The sequence below is a fragment of the Helianthus annuus genome, chromosome 13, assembly GCF_002127325.2.
Source record: "Helianthus annuus cultivar XRQ/B chromosome 13, HanXRQr2.0-SUNRISE, whole genome shotgun sequence".
NCBI classification, from domain to species: Eukaryota; Viridiplantae; Streptophyta; class Magnoliopsida; order Asterales; family Asteraceae; genus Helianthus; species Helianthus annuus.
In genome coordinates this window covers 77,683,714-77,698,933 of record NC_035445.2, presented here as the reverse complement: position 1 = coordinate 77,698,933, position 15,220 = coordinate 77,683,714, and positions in this window count along the sequence as shown.

The following is a 15,220-nucleotide window of genomic DNA, read 5'->3' as shown; positions in this document are numbered from 1 at the left end:
AAGAGTGCTGTATGAGATGATAATTCATAAAGCAGCTTAAATATCGACAAGCATAGGAGAGATTTAGAAATTCAAAACCGTATCCTGCAACTGTTTCATGCATTTGCAAGGAATCTGAGTGCTCTCCCAAACTTGATATCCACCCGGTGTGGACTTCAAGGTCGAATCTGCAGCTACTGAGAAATCTCTTGACAGCAACAAGATCATAAACCTCCGGGTCCGGCTGGTCTCCCATATTGCACCAGCGAAGGTCTTTGACTTTCTCTTTCAGAAATGGTGTGCGGATGTTCAATCCATGCCCAGGCTTCTGCACACATTTCCTTGTATTCTTTCCTGAAGACCTGATTAAAAACCATAACAACCAACTTTTGGCATGTTCTTCATTTGGTCGAATTCTGCAACTTCATACAACCACATTCTTTCACCAACATCTCCTTCTTCTTTTCTTTTTCTTTCCTCTCTCTCCATCAATGGCAACAACATTCTCCTAGATATATCAACATTTCGGATCCTTATGTCGCCAAACTTGTGCATGGACGCTCCACTATCACAATCCTAAGACTATCAATAGTTCCTCCTGGAACATCCTGCACACTCATTCAGAGATTAGTTGGAGAGGGGGACCCAAGCCTTTGTGGACTTGGGTCGTCCTTGATCATCAAGGAAAGTGATCTCAATCACTTGATGATTAGGAAAAAGAATTTGTGGTGTCCCCCTTGATTGAATTACCTGTTTTTGTTTCCAAGCTGTTTTTCCTTTACCAGTATTTGTATTAACTGTTTTTGCATTTACTGGTTTTACAGTTGTGGATTTTGCTTGTACAGGTTTTTCTTCTTTGACCTCAGATTTTAAGGCCTTCTCAATTACCTTTTGAGTCTTTTGTTTTAACTTCTTTTCCCTTTCTTTCAAGACACGTGGGTCTTGTTTCGGGGAAACAGGTCGTTTTTGGTAATTGGTTTCTTGGGGAGCACTCATTTTTGCCTTCAAATTTTGCAGATATGGGCAGTATCTTACAATGTGCCCAATTGTTCCACATTCAAAGCACATTCTCCGCTCTACAAGCCTCGGAGAAACATGTTGATGACCAGATGGAGAACCAGACACTGAACTTTGTGATCTAGATGTGCTTGGACCTAAGTCACATCCATTGGTGTGTTGGGTATAATTGTTTTGATCATTTCGTTTTAAAATTCTAACTTGTTTTACAAAATCAATGTTAGATTTATTTTGAAATGTTTCAAGTTTGTCCGTACCCTTTGATCCAACAAAGTTCACTTTCTGTTCTCTTTTCTTAGCTGGAGCCCTTTTGTTTTGCACCCTTTGAACCTTAGGTTGCCCAACCTTAGATTGTTGAATTTTAGGTTGTGCAGCCTTAGGTTGAGTAGCCTTGGACTGTTCAACCTTAGGTTGTTCAACCTTTGGTTGTTCAGTCTTAGGCTGCTGAATTTTTGATGCTTGAGCATTCTTGTTCTGAGCTTTCTTTCCCTGTACTTGGCCCTTACCATTTCCAGAATTGACTTGTTGTTTTCGCTCAACTGGTAGTTTTTGGTTTCCGTATTGTTTTCTAACTTGTTCACACGGAATTTGTTCACATTGAGTGACCGTGACTTTGTTACCTTTGTTTCCCAAAAACTTATCAGTTCGTCCTTCAAAAATTTTCTCAATTAAATCTTGATTTACATTTTTAATTGAAAAATCTTTGTCAGAGTAGATCTTGCTATCTCCTTTGAGCGTATACAACAAGTTATTCCCTTCAGGGCTAACTACAAGGGATTCCATTTCCTTTGACTTCTCAGTCTTACTCGGTTTCACTGGAGGATCACACAAAATGTGATTCTCGATAGGAATATCTGTTGTAACCGAGTCAGACTGTTGCTTCACAATTTCTTCAGATTCATCGTCCGAAGAATCAGCATCCTCAATAATGGGAGGACTCTGTTCCTTAACACACGATGTATCTGACACATTCTCAGATTCTGATTGCCCCGAGGATGATGTACCAGTTGTGAACCCGAGGCCTGCTGCAAAGTCATCTGGACCGAGTGGCACAGTAGGTTCAAAACGGGGCATATCCTCGTCATCAGGCAATTTGGAATAATTGTGATTCATTGGGGGAGGACATGATTTGTAACCAATACATTTGGTATCCCCCTTTTTCCTTTGAACATCAATGATGTGATCCAATACAAAGCGGGAATTGGAATAGCTTTCCAATTTCTGCTTGATTGTCTCACATTCACATCGAGCTGTTGCTAACTCTACCATTTGTTTTTCAATTGTGTCAATAAGATTATTATTAGCATGTTGTTTCCGCAAAACAGCCTTTTGTAATTCAGAAACATCATATTTTAATGACGCAATTGTTTCTTTAAATTCCTTTTCATTTCTGGTTAAAAATAAGTTAGCTTCGGTTGCTTTAGAAAGGTCCACAATCAATTCTTGATTGTGTTTCTGTGTGATTTCAAACAAACTCTCCTTTTCTGCATATTCTAAACACTTTGCACATTCAACTGAAGCAGAAGTGGAGTCAGAGTTAGTATCACATACCTGAGAAGTTTGACCTTCTGCGTGAGCCATAGAGGCTGAATGAAAAGAAAAAGATCCATCTTCAGAGAAAAACTTAGCAAGCTTCTCGGAAGTTCCAGCAGATTTCTGGCAGAGAATAGATCTCCTCTTGCACAACGCTTCAGCTTCAGTCAAAAGCTCCTCAACTTCCAAATCCAAAGCATCACTTGACAAATCACCAGCATCACGTGATTCTCCATTCATGCTCCCACTATAACCCGAGCTATCTTCATCTTCCGAAGATTCACCAGCAGACACGGGTTCAACAACTTTTTCAACCACCTTAGCATAACATGCTGTTCCACCATTTCCTCCTTCTCCGAGCTGAAGACTCCAGTTGCATATCTCATCAGCTTGAACCACTAACCCTCTGTGGGAATTAGTGTTTGTGGATCCAGATGTATTTCCTCCCACGGGAACCATTTGTCTGTCAGAATTGTTGTTCTGTTGTTGTTGAGGCTGTCTCTGATTCCTGAAAGGATTCTGATTGCCTTGCTTAGATGGATTCTGACATTCCCGCTTGAAATGACCTTTTTCACCACAGTTGAAGCAGGTGACAGCATTCTTATCAAAACCATACTTGGTGTTGTTGGTGCTTTCCAAGTTGGTTCTACCCGTTCTCTCCATGAACTCTTTTGCTCTTCGAATAGCACTAGCAAGAGCCCATTTGATATCCATCATCTCAAACTCTTCTTTATCAACTTGTTGATAATCTTCATTGGTTAGATTGATATTTCCAATCTGACCTGCAACCAACCCACAGTAAGCACTAACCAAGGTGTTCAACATCTCCATATGCTCCTTGGCTACTTCCACAGTGACTTTTGAAAAGTTGGAAGTGTCTAATCTGACAGTGTTCGGCTTGGAGGTGGCTTGAAAGCTTGAAGAGCTTCCATAAAACCCTTGCTGTTGCGGTTGTGGCTGCTGTTGTTGAGAAGAAGAGTCTTGTCTTGAATACATCTGCGTGTATGCTGAAGGATCAAACTGGTTAGTTGTGGAAGATCCGGTGTTTGAGATGAAGGCTGTTTGAAGCTTCGCATGTTGAGAGGCTGGTCTTTCTCCACTGATACCTCCTGCAATTCCAAAGTACATTTCTGGATTTTGAGGAGTTTGTGTTCTTTTTGCCTTAAGCTTTTCTTCCACATCTTTGTTCTCTAGTTTCTGAATTAGCTCATAAACGGTGATTGTGTCCAGAACACCATTTTCTTTGAGAATTTCCAGATAACTGCTCCATTTTGCTGGTAAGCTGTCAGCAAATCTCTTCACCATTTCTTGTGGAGTGGCAGAAACTTTAAAGGCGAACATTTCGCTCAACAAGTGATGAAACCTTGTAGATAACTCTGCCAAAGTCTCATTCTCCAAACACGTGAATCCTTCAAACTCTTTCTTCAGTAATTCTTGCTTGATCTTTCTTGATTGGGCATTTCCTTCACATCGTAGCGTGAGCATATCCCACAATGTCACACCCCCATTTCCACGTGTCACCGGTGGGCCCGGTGTGGGGTACAGTGACGTAGTTGGCATCGTCATAGACAATCAACACAATATAATAATGCACAGCGGAAGCAGAATAGAAACATTTCAACTTTAAATAAAGTGTAATAATAAATATCACAGTAGTTGAAATGGATCCACAGGCGGATCAAATAAAAATAGAAATAAATAGTTCAACAGATAATTGTCGTCCGAGTTTGCGAGACTATTGTGGACGCTCTCTAGGAAACAGCCAGCCTATTTCCGTATAGTACCTGCACTTAATCTTTTGGGAAAAATACGTCAGTTTACACTGGTAAATACAAATCGACTGACTCATTTTGAAAATGATTGAAAATTGATTTAAATGCACAAGGCATAAATATTTTTATTAACTTGGGATAATTATATAATATAAACTTGTGAACGAATTACATGCACTTATATCTCTGGTGGCCCGGGATCTACTGTCCGGGCTAGAGATTTAATTGACACACCACATTAAAGAGTTATACACGACGGGTGTACGCCTACACCCCGTGCTCTGGTCGTGGCCATCTCGTAAGAAAATGCCAAGGATATCCGGGACACGGTCAACAACCCCCCAAAGCCTTTTAGTAAGACAAAACTGTTTAAACGAGGTCGCACAAGCTATTCAAGACTGTACACCTATAAGGCGCAGGACTTGTGCGCCCGATCAAGCGGTATTTTAAATACCGTACCCCAAGCCCGTATAGGGGAAATAAGTCAAAATGTATTTACCTGAGCAAGTATAAGTCACAAATGATAAGTGTTGGTAGCTTTTACCGGGCCTCCTAATCTGGAACAAAGGTTTATAATTAACCTATTAGATTCCTAACGGGTCTTTTATTTAAGCCTAAGCTTTGACCGGTTAGTTTTAGGAATGATACGGTTTACGCACGATTAAGCGAAAGACCGGATAGAATGTGATTTAGACCCGACAAGTTTGAATACTTGTATAATATGGGTATACTAAATACATTCTGGATTTTGAAATAAAAATGATATCGTTTGACCCGTTTCGGTCAATTTACGCAAACTAGTTACGTAAACCGAACCGAACGCGAAAAGGGCGATACGGGTAGCCAAAAGATTCAAATGCAAGTTCCCTGAATTAATATGCTTAGAATATGATATCATATCAGTAAGTTATGTTCTATATTGCCCGGAATAGTTTTAAACCCAATTTATGCCTTAGAAGGGCATTTTGGTCATTTAAAAGATAATAAAAGGATAAAATTAGAAATCTGAGTTTCGGGTCTGGTTCATACAGTAAATATACTTAATATAACATATTATATCAGTAGGGTATGACCCATATACCAAATTTATCATTTAAAACCAAACTATGCACCGTAGGGGTATTTTAGTAATTTCACAAGGGCTAAAAATGCCAAAACTGGAAGTCTGAGTTCATATACTTATACTTACTGTTTTTATATGAAAATATGCTAAACACATCAGTAGGTATAGGTCTTATATGTTTAAAACAAGTATAACGCTTTACTATGCGTTAAAACGCTAAAAATACGATTTAAGGGCGTTTTCGGGTTTTCACAATAAATCTGAGATTTTTATATTTCCAGAATACTTAAAATAATTTATTCATCATATAAAATCAGTAGAAAAAGGTTTCGGGTCAAAAGGATGTGTAAAACTCATTTTACGGCTAAAACGGTCAAAACCGACATAAGCCGAAATGACTAGGCGACCTAGGATCCGTTCAGCCAAAAATTAATTAAAAATCATCAAAATTCCCAGAATATTATAATACATCAGTTGGTAAAAAGTTTTGTACCAAAACGTGGCCAGAAACGGGTTCTACGCAAAAAGGACCGTTTATGTAAATTTATAATATAGTTTTACGCTAGTGGCCATAACTCACAATCTGGACCACCAACTGATCCGAAACTTTCGGTGCAAGTTTATATAATAAAAATAAAGATTTCTATCCTTTCACTTTTCCAAAAATCCCGTTTTAAATCAAAAAGGGCAAAATAGTCAACTTTATGCATAAACCGGAAACATGCATTCGAATAGGCTAAACATAGACTCAATCAAAGAAAATTCCAGAAAGTTTAACTAAAATAAAAATAGTCAAAAATACTTTCCAATACAGATCTCGAACATGCATGTACGAATCCGAATCGATAGTCTACGAAATAATCGTTTTACAAGACTTTCGGTTCCGATTCGTGGCTATACTATAGATTGTCGAGTTGATGATGATTAAAACACATTCTTATATATATTACAAGTTATTTTTAATGATCAATCAGGTTGCATGTCATCTATATCATTAATCATGTCATTTTTCACAAAAATCGCTTCTGTTGACTTTTTAGAAATAGGTTTGACTCGACATTAAGCATGCATGTAGTGGGAATCAGTTAGTACCCTTTAGAGGGTTTGTTTCCCACATAAATACCAATCTATAACAAGTTTCAATTCGAGAAATGACTGAAAGAAATCCGTTTAATCAGAAAGTCAAAGGTTATGAACACCCAGTTTGACTTTTATCAATAAACACAACAAGAACGGATTAAAGAACGAATTGAAGGCTTACAAAGGTCCTAAAGATGTTTAGTGGACACTAGAAGTCGGCCTTGTTGATCAGATTATCTCCAGAGAAGCTTTGAGAGCTCTTGCAAGTCTTGGTGTTCTTGTTCACAATTGTAAAAGCCAAGAAATGAGATGAATTCGGATTTAAAGCAGTGTTTTTGAGGTTTACTGTTGATGTAGGCATGCAAGGAATGTTATTGGCTCAATTGGAGGCAAGATACAACTGTAATGCACTTGAATTCGGACTCAAAATGACCCAAATACGATTTTCTGTCGCTGGGCAACCCACGCGGCCCGCTTGGGCTTTCCCAGGCGGGTCGCCTGACCCCTGGTTCAGCCAAACAACTTTCAATTGTTGACAGCTTTGACCCCTGAACTTGTACGCGATGTTTCGGCTATTTTTCTCGACCCGTAAACCCCCAAACTTGGTTTTTAAGAACCTTAGGACTTTTACCAACATGGTAATGCCCTCGGATAACTTTGCGCTCAACCGAAAAGCCATGAAATTCGACGTTGACGCTTTTAGTCCCTTAAGTACGGTTTTGGCCATAACTTTCTCATACGTTAACGAAACTTCATGAAATTTTAACCACATATTCTAGTGAGTATATTTTAGCTATACAAAGCTTCGGGTCTGCCAAAAGTTCACTCAGAGGTATAAATTAAACATGTTGACACTTTTGGCCCCTATAGTTTACAATACTTCACTTTTGTGCAATTTCCGCGTCGTATGATCCATGAACCATCCGTTTAAGGTTATAACATTATGTAGGGTTATCATAGAGCCTATTTATCCATTGTTGACACTTTGGACCCTTACGTTCCATAGTTTTCACTGTTTGTCACTTTTAGTCCCTCTAAAGTATGTTTTCACATAATGGAACCTTATGACACGTGTCAAGACATTATTGGACGAAATTTTTCGAGGTGTTACATCCTCACCCCCTTAAAAGAAATCTCGACCCCGAGATTTATTCAAACAAATGGGGATATTTTTCTTTCATCGTGGATTCCACTTCCCACGTGTATTCGGGACCTCTACGGGCATCCCACTTGACCTTAACAATAGGCACGTGCTTCCTTCGAAGCTTCTTTACCTGTCGATCCTCAATCGACAAAGGTTTTTCAACAAACTTTAGACTTTCGTCTATGTGTATATCTGTATGCGGTATAACCAGTGAATCGTCAGCGAAACACTTCTTCAAATTACAGATATGGAACACATTATGAATAGCACTAAGCTCTTCAGGCAAGTTTAACTTATAAGCGACTGCCCCGACACGTTCGATTATCTCGAAAGGTCCTATGTATCTCGGGCTTAGCTTGCCTTTCTTTCCAAATCGCATTACACCTTTCCAAGGTGATACCTTAAGCAACACTTTATCACCTACATCGAAGTGAAAATCCTTGCGCTTAGGATCCGCATAACTTTTCTGCCTATCCCTGGCAGCTTTCAAACGATCACGGATCTGAACGATCTTGTCTGTCGTCTCAAAGACGATATCCGGTCCAGACAACTGGACATCTCCGACTTCTGCCCAACAAATGGGCGATCTACACTTCCTACCGTATAGGGCCTCAAAAGGCGCAGCCTTTATGCTGGAATGGTAGCTATTGTTGTAGGAGAATTCAATCAGTGGTAGGTTCTTATCCCAACTACCACCTAAGTCGATCGCACATGCACGAAGCATGTCTTCCAAGGTTTGAATAGTACGCTCGCTCTGACCATCGGTCTGAGGATGGTAAGCCGTACTAAAATTCAAACGAGTGCCCAACGACTGTTGGAAATTCTTCCAAAAATGTGACGTATATCTAGTATCTCTATCAGAGATAATAGATATAGGTATACCATGTAGCGCTACTATCTTATCGACGTATAATTGAGCTAACATATCCGAGCTATACGTCTCTTTGATGGGTAGAAAATGAGCTGACTTAGTCAGTCTGTCAACTATGACCCATATGGTATCATTTCCCTTTTTCGTCTTTGGTAACTTGGTGATAAAATCCATTGTCACCATTTCCCACTTCCATTTGGGAATTTCAGGTTGCTGAAGCAAACCTGACGGCTTCTGATGCTCAGCCTTGACTTGCGCACAAGTCAAACATTTGGCCACATACTCGGCCACGGACTTTTTCAAACCAATCCACCAGTAGTTTGATTTCAAATCCTGGTACATCTTATCAGCTCCAGGATGAACGGAATATTTAGAGCTGTGGGCTTCCTGGAGGATAACATCCCGAAGTCCTCCATATACTGGAACCCATATTCGTCCGTTTAGTCGTAACATTCCATCTTTGTCGTGGGATAACTGCTCCTCAGTTACTCCCAACTTTTCTGCAGGATAGTTAGCTTCCAGCACAGCTTCCTTCTGTGCAGCTAACACCCTTTCATTCAAGTTATTCCTTATTTCAATGCGCTTGGCATTGATTCTGATCGGTTTAACCCTTTCTTTTCTACTTAAGGCGTCGGCAACCACATTTGCCTTGCCTGGATGGTATCTTATCTCACAGTCATAATCATTGAGGGTTTCCATCCATCGCCTTTGACGCATGTTCAATTCCTTCTGATTGAACAGATGCTGAAGACTCTTGTGATCCGAATAAATGATACACTTGGTTCCATACAAGTAATGTCTCCATAGCTTCAATGCAAATACAACCGCACCCAATTCCAAATCGTGGGTGGTGTAGTTCTTCTCATGCACCTTGAGCTGTCGAGAAGCGTAGGCAATGACTTTGCCTTTCTGCATGAGTACACAGCCCATGCCAGTATGTGATGCATCACAATACACCACAAATTCTTCAATACCATCGGGCAATGTCAACACTGGAGCATTGCTCAACTTTTTCTTCAAAATGTCGAAGGATTCCTGCTGCTTAGGGCCCCAATCAAACTTAATCTTCTTACGGGTCAATGAGGTTAGGGGCGCAGCAATCCTTGAGAAGTTCTCGATGAATCTTCTATAGTATCCTGCCAATCCGAGGAAACTGCGAATCTCAGTAGGCGTCTTCGGCTCCTGCCAATTCATGACTGCTTCGACTTTAGCGGGATCTACTTGGATACCACGCTCGCTTACTACATGTCCAAGGAACTGGACTTCTCGAAGCCAAAATTCACACTTCGAGAATTTGGCATAAAGCTTCTCTTGATTCAGTAGTTTGAGAATACAACGAAGGTGTTTCTCATGGTCAGCTTGGCTCTTCGAGTAGATAAGAATGTCGTCAATAAAGACAATGACGAATTTATCTAGATAAGGCTTGCAGACACGGTTCATGAGATCCATGAATGCGGCTGGTGCGTTAGTGAGCCCAAACGGCATCACTAGGAACTCGTAATGTCCATAACGAGTCCTAAACGCGGTCTTGTGTACGTCTTCGTCCTTGACCTTCAACTGATGATAACCTGACCTGAGGTCAATCTTGGAGAAGTAACTTGCTCCTTGCAACTGATCGAACAGATCGTCGATCCTGGGTAACGGATACCGATTCTTGATAGTGACCTTATTAAGCTCACGGTAATCGATGCACAGGCGCATCGAACCATCCTTCTTCTTAACGAACAAGATTGGCGCTCCCCAAGGAGACGAGCTAGGTCTAATAAAACCTTTGGCTAAAAGCTCATCCAACTGCGTCCTCAACTCCTTCATCTCCGTGGGTGCCAATCTGTATGGTGCTCTTGCTACAGGTGCTGCACCTGGTATGATATCTATCCGAAACTCTACTTGCCTATCCGGTGGCAAACCGGGTAGTTCTTCAGGGAATACTTCAGGATATTCCGAGATAACAGGGATATCCTCAATCTTCGGCTTCGGCTCATCAATGGTAACTTGTGCCATATAAATGACACATCCCTTCTGCATGCACCTGGATGCCTTGAGCATGGACACTTGCTCAGGCAATCCATGCTGGGTGTCTCCCTGAATAGTAAGTGACTCACCAGACGGAGTCTTAACTATTACTTGCTTTCTATTGCACAGAATCTGGGCTTGGTTACTCGACAACCAATCCATGCCTATTACTATGTCGACTCCAGCTAACTTAAAGGGAAGCAAGGATAGCGGGAAGGAATGATTCCTAATGGATATAACACATCCATCTAGAACAGTTGAGGCGGTTTCTATGGTTCCATCGGCTAATTCCACCTCATATTTCACACTTAAGGTTTTAACAGGAAGGTTTAACAGTTTACAAAACTTATCATCTACAAACGACTTATCGGCTCCTGAATCAAACAAGACTCTAGCAAAAACATCGTTTACAAGAAACGTACCGGTAATGACGTTATCATCAAGGACTGCTTCCTTTGCGTCCATCCTGAAGACTCTCGCATTAGTCTTCTTTCCTTCCTCGGCCTTCTTTGCAAACTTTGGGCAGTTGGGCCGAATGTGACCTTTTTCGTTGCAACCAAAACACGTTGCATCCTTCATCTTCTTGCAATCCACAGTTTTATGATCTGTGGACTTGCAGATTCCACATCGTTTCTCCGAAGACTGGGATTTCGTCTCCAAACGACATCTCCCAAAGTGATGTCTCCTGCAGATTTTGCATCTGGGTTTCTCACCCGACTGATGATCACTTTTCCTAGACCCCGACCCTTTCCTGTGGTCGTTGTTCCCTCTATGTCGCTTTTCAGATCTTCGTGAGGTGTCATCCTCACGTTTCCGTTTGTTCTCCTCAGAGCTCTTCATAGCTCTCAATCTTACCACATCTTGAGTGAGGGAGAGGGATAGATCCGCTACGGATCTAAATGTAGTAGGTCTTGAAGCTTTGACGCTGGCTTTAATCTCCGGTGCCAGACCCCCAATGAATCGAGCAATCCTACGCGGCTCCGGGGTCACCAAGTAAGGCACTAAACGAGACAGCGTATTGAACGTAGTAAGATACGCTTGACTATCGAGGTTCTTCATGACTAAGGATACAAAGTCCGATTCAATTCGCTCGACCTCGTGCTGCGGACAGAAGTTCTCTTTAATCAGGGCCACAAACTGTTCCCATGACAAACCGTACAGTGTGGCCTTACCGGCAGCTTGTAGGAGTGACTTCCACCATGCTAACGCATCTCCTTTGAATGACTGGGACACGTACTTCACGACGTCCCTATCAGCACACCCGCTGATATCAACTACAGTGTCCATCTCGTCAATCCACGTCATGCAGTCGACGGCTCCTTTTTCCCCAGTGAAATCTCTGGGCTTGCAAGATACAAAGTATTTGTACGTACAGGACCTGCTGTACGTGTCACGTTTCAGTTCAATCTCCTGCTTTGGGACGCTGCTGTGGTTGGAGGAATGATTATCATCCTCAGCTTTCTTCGGCTCACTCTTTTTAGACGGCGGCTTACTATGAGCCCCAGAATGAGTCTTAGCCTTGACATGCGTCACGGAGCGGGTTCTACTCTGAGTACCACTAGATTCTTTGAACTGCCTATCCATAGCCTTGGCGATAGCATTATCTATCAGTGCTTGCAATTCTGCACCGGTAACGTGAATCTTTGCATTATCTGAGCGTTCCCCAGAATGACTGTTGGTTTCTTCCGATTTGGCCATTGTAGCTTTAAGCTACAATAAAGGACAAGGTCTTATTTAGAACCTAACAGTATTATCGTTCTAGACGATTTATTAACCATGGTATCAAAAACCTTAGCAGTTAATTTAATAAATTTCATTCAGGCTCTTATTAGCAATCCAGGAATGAAAATATATATTGGCACCATAGGCCTAGTCACATGGACATTTACTAAATTATAAATTTAGATTTTTATAGGACTATAAATTGTATAATTAAACAAATAATCCTTTACTAGACAGAGAGTCATAAACCACAACTGTCATTATATAACATAGTTATAACCCGTAGGTATCAAGCCATTAATAGACTTGTGTACAGATAAAATCTGTAGATATTTTCTTTACTAGGCAGGGAGTCATAGACCACATCTGCCACTATATGACATAGTCATAACCCGTAGGTATCAAGTCATTAATAGACTTGTATACAGATAGAATCTGTAGATAATTTATTAAAAAGGGTGACATGTGTGATTTTACGAATCACGCTAAGTCAAGAATGTTAACATGTTCTCAGATGTTAACAGGGAGTTGAATCTTTTCAACCAGGTTTTACCATCAGGGCCAGGCCTGTTAATAAGGCATTCAGGCTAGGTTATACCTTACTAAGATTCTTATAAAATGGCAAATCAAATAAAAATTGATATTTTCCATTATTTTAATATTATTCATGCATATAAATAAAATGATAAATTCAAATTAACCATTTAAATTTCCAATAAAATACCAGTACATATTTGCCCTAAACGGGACTTTGAAATAACATGGATAACATGAATAACAGGCCCGCGCAGGGGCTAAACAAGTAACAACAATAACAAAACAAAATAAAGCAAACCCACGCAGGGGTCAACAGAATAGCATACCCACGCAGGGGTAGAATAAGATAGATATACCCACGCAGGGGTAGAGTACTGGAATAAATGTCCACGCAGGGACATGAGTACATGAAATGATAATCGAAGGATTCAACGATCCTTCTTGCTCTTACCCTTGAGCAAATCGAATACCTTCTTAAACATGCCACTGGTGCGTCGGCGATCCTCTCGCATATTGTGCTGAAACTCGCGTCGCATGCTATCAATCCCCTGCAGGATCTCCTGAACCTGCGGCGGCGACATCATAGGCGCCGGCGGAGGTGGTTGGTACTGCTGCGGCTGCGGCGGCTGGTATTGCTGCGGCTGCGGTGGCTGCTGGTAACCCGGAGGGTAACCAAAAGTAGACGGCCCAGCAGTCCAAGTGTCTCCCAATGGACCACTAGGAGGGAGTGAGCTGTAGTTCACAGCTTGCCAATAAGGGTCTCCCGTGTAATCATAACCCTGAGGGAAAACATGCTCGAACGGGTTGAACTGAGCGGCACTAGCATAAGCCGGAATCGGCTCTCCAAAATTCTGCGGCGGCAGAGGCGGGATCGGAACAGAAGTAACCTCCGATACGGGATGCTGAGACTCCCCTGTCTCAGACTCCCCGGGTAGAGACGTGTAGCGGCTGCTACTAACACGGGGAGGGGTGCCTATGCGAATCCCTCCGCGCGTTGACATACGCGCATTCCTCCTAGGCCTCTGGGGCGGAGGAGGTAAAACTGGTGGCGGCGGTGGTGACGGAGTGATCACGTCACGCCATAGGGCCTCAGATAGGTCCTGCGGTAGAGGCGGCTGCTGCTGAAGCTGCTGCGAGTGGTGCTGCGAGTGCACCGGCGAAACCTGGTGAGACTGGAGCATAGGAGAGTTGTGGCTGGGGGTAAAATACCAATCATGCTGCTTGAATCTCTCCTGAAAGCTGTCCCCACCATTGTAGGGTGATCCTCTAAATGGCGATCCATCCGATATCTCAATCGGATGGTTAGGCGTACCTGATGGTGGTAGCGAGGGGTCCGTATCCTCATCGACATCCATCTCGTGACCACCAGAAAAGTGGTCCTCCGGTCCAAGTGGGTTATGACCCACTGGCTCATCCGCAAAAGCATTAGGGTCATATAAACCCTGGTAGGCTGGCGCTGGATACTGGTGCGGTGACTGCTGCAAAGGTATGTAGGATCCATGCGAACCATGGGGCCCATTCTCCGAGTGGGGCCCAAACGAGTGGGGTAAAGACGGTGAAGTGCTGGCGGACACCGAGTGTCTAGCAGGCTCGGCGAAAGACCTCCAAAGGTCGTTGGCGGCTGTGTTGTGCGTGGCGGATGGTGCTCGCCTATGTGAGGGCCCTGCCTCATGGTCGTGGGACGTAGCAAATCCTCCTCGACCTCTCATTCTTGGCGGCATAATGATCCTGTCAAAAATCAACCAAGTTGCACAACAATATAGATAAGACAATGCAATAATAAATACAATAAAATTAAACGAAATGTTGAACATTTCCTAAGTTCTTTGTCTAGACTCGAAAATCGAGGAATGTGCAATTGTGTAACTGAGATTAAACACATTAGGATAGTGTTTAATTCACTCAGCGCTGGCTCTGATACCAACCTGTCACACCCCCATTTCCACGTGTCACCGGTGGGCCCGGTGTGGGGTACAGTGACGTAGTTGGCATCGTCATAGACAATCAACACAATATAATAATGCACAGCGGAAGCAGAATAGAAACATTTCAACTTTAAATAAAGTGTAATAATAAATATCACAGTAGTTGAAATGGATCCACAGGCGGATCAAATAAAAATAGAAATAAATAGTTCAACAGATAATTGTCGTCCGAGTTTGCGAGACTATTGTGGACGCTCTCTAGGAAACAGCCAGCCTATTTCCGTATAGTACCTGCACTTAATCTTTTGGGAAAAATACGTCAGTTTACACTGGTAAATACAAATCGACTGACTCATTTTGAAAATGATTGAAAATTGATTTAAATGCACAAGGCATAAATATTTTTATTAACTTGGGATAATTATATAATATAAACTTGTGAACGAATTACATGCACTTATATCTCTGGTGGCCCGGGATCTACTGTCCGGGCTAGAGATTTAATTGACACACCACATTAAAGAGTTATACACGACGGGTGTACGCCTACACCCCGTGCTCTGG